Source organism: Pinus tabuliformis, chromosome 8, assembly GCF_031772625.1.
Source record: "Pinus tabuliformis cultivar Carrire ecotype Pingquan chromosome 8, CPIR1, whole genome shotgun sequence".
In the NCBI taxonomy this organism is placed as follows: domain Eukaryota; kingdom Viridiplantae; phylum Streptophyta; class Pinopsida; order Pinales; family Pinaceae; genus Pinus; species Pinus tabuliformis.
The window spans coordinates 2,013,460,770-2,013,463,193 of NC_142294.1; the positions used below are offsets into that span (position 1 = coordinate 2,013,460,770).

At 35.6% G+C, this 2,424-nt stretch overlaps 1 pseudogene; it reads right to left on the reverse strand.

Moving 5' to 3' along the window:
* Window positions 1-323: 323 nt before the first annotated feature.
* On the reverse strand, window positions 324-1,616 carry LOC149244496 (eukaryotic translation initiation factor 5-like; annotated as a pseudogene).
* Between the last annotated feature and the right edge of the window lie 808 nt (window positions 1,617-2,424).

Genomic DNA, 2,424 nt, shown 5'->3' on the forward strand with positions numbered 1-2,424 from the left:
ATCCCAACAGGATCAAAGCTCAGGGGCATGTCAACTAGGCTATTGGAATAGGTATTCCTATATTTATAGATTACTCATGTAAGTGATTGCAATGAAATGTTTACTTATTTAATTGCGGGAAATAAGTTTTAATGGTAAATTAACATCAATTAAAAGTTTAGTTACAAATAAGGTATTTACAGTTTTATTGTATTTAAAATTAGAGAAATTTAGTTTTGTTAGAGCACCCTAGGATGGAAACTTACACGTGGTATCAGAGCGGGTTCAAAATATGGACCCAAGACCCACTAGACACAAATCTCTACTAATTTTTTTTATAAAAATTATGTGGAACTGATTTCATTTAAGACTAATTTAATGATTTTTTTCTCCATTGCCTCTTTTGAAAATCCTCTTCCAACGCCCTCGAAAAGAGCTTCAAAATAGGCATTCATGATTTCCTGTGGAGAACCATTTGAAGATTGTATGTAGGATTGTAATTGTTTCAGAGAATCTCCAGTCTTCAAGCGCTCCTTGAAAGCAAGGAGAAGCTCATCATGAATGCTCAATGTGTTCAATTTGGTCAGAACAGTCTCCTCCTCAATATCCTGTTGAATGGGCTTCTCAAATACCTCATCACCATTTTCAGCTTGAGTTTTGTTATCAAGTTCACCCTTTTCATTCTTGACGGGCTTCTCAGACACCCCATCACCATTTTCAGCTTGAGATTTCTTATCAAGCTCAACCTTTTCATTCTTGCCTGAAGGCTTCTTTGGTGACTTAGACTTTTGTTCTTCCTGGCTGTCCAACATGACCATTTCACTTGTAGCAGCTATCAACTGCTCTCTGATACGTTGTTGTGCAGCTTCAATAGAAGTATCAGTAGCCCATTGCACATCATCATTCTCGTCCGACTCCTCATTTTCATCAGCATGGCTTCCGAGAGGAGAAGGGTCTTCGTCATAACTAGTTTTCTTCTTAGCAACCTTGGATGCAACCTCATGGCCATTTTTCTTGGATTCTTTCTTGGATTTTTTAGCTTCTTCATCAATAGCCTCTCCTACTTTCAAATGTTCCTTTTCTGCTCTTCTCATGGCCTTCTTATCTTTGCCTCCCTTCTTCTGCTCTGGCGGATTCTTCAAAATAAACGTAGTAAGCTTGTCCCTCATATCAACATCTGAAACATATCCACATGTAGCACACTTCAGTGAAATCATTTGTGTTTTTGAAATAAGGATCTCTGTCTCAGGATTGCCACATCCATAGCACTGCACATACTTCTTGATAAAAATCTCCAACAAAGCTACAAGTTTAGCACTATCATGAGCACCATTGACAAGAGCAGTCCCAGATTTTTCATCGAACTTTGATTGCGCACCCAGTTCACAGCCGAAATACTTTGTTGTATATGAAGGGGGTCTGGCAAGAGCTTTAGCCACATCTACCATATTGACAAGATTTGTCTTTATGCCATTACCTCATCCCTCAATTTTTGTAATCATCTTAGGCATCTTATACCTGTAAAAGGCATCATCTTTGTTGCCCTCGCCAATATTTAGAAGAGCCATATTTTCTAATCAGTGATTAAGTGGAAGGCAAGAGTGAATTTGGATTTTGAAGAACCGTTTCTATCAAGAGTTAGAGCCATATTTTCTAATCAGTGATTAAGTGGAAGGTAAGAGTGAGTTTGGATTTTGAAGGACCGTTTAGATACTAGAGTTAGATACGTTTTTCTTCCTTTTCAAATCAATAAGTTTTTAAAACTGAAATTTCCAGGGCTTTATATGTGGCTATCTGTGGTTTCAAGTTAAATTTTAACCTTCTATTATTAGAAATATAATCATCTACTTCCCACTCAACTTTGCTTCCACTGGTGATTGCCTTGTGGACAAGAAAATTTTATTTTTACCTCCCTTGTTAATAATAGCCTAATCACCTAATGATATGTTTAGTTCTCATACAAAATGGACAGTTAAGATATGCTTTTATCCAACAATATTTTAATATGTACCATTTTTGCAAACTCTATTTTTTCAACTATTCGAGAGTAGTGACTTTAATGAATTTATCCTAGTAAATTTTGAAAAAGAAATCAGTCGAAGATATTGTTGTTTGCCTTGTCACTAAACATGCACATTTATAGCTTTCTGTCTGCTTCTGTTATGTCACATTTTTCCCCAAACTTGCTATATAAGTAAATACATTGACAATGAAGTCTCTAGCTTCCTAAAGGCCATAAAATTCTTATCATTCAAATTTCTAGAAGATTATTCAATGCCTACATACACCAGTTGGGAAAGTTTCACTTGCTTGGATATGCAGAATATGTTAAGACTAACAAAAACTAAAAAGTATCCCACTATGTGAAACATTTGTTGTTATGTCACAACATTAACTTCTTGCAATAGATACAACTTTTGCATGAATTTTAAACTTATTTGTTTT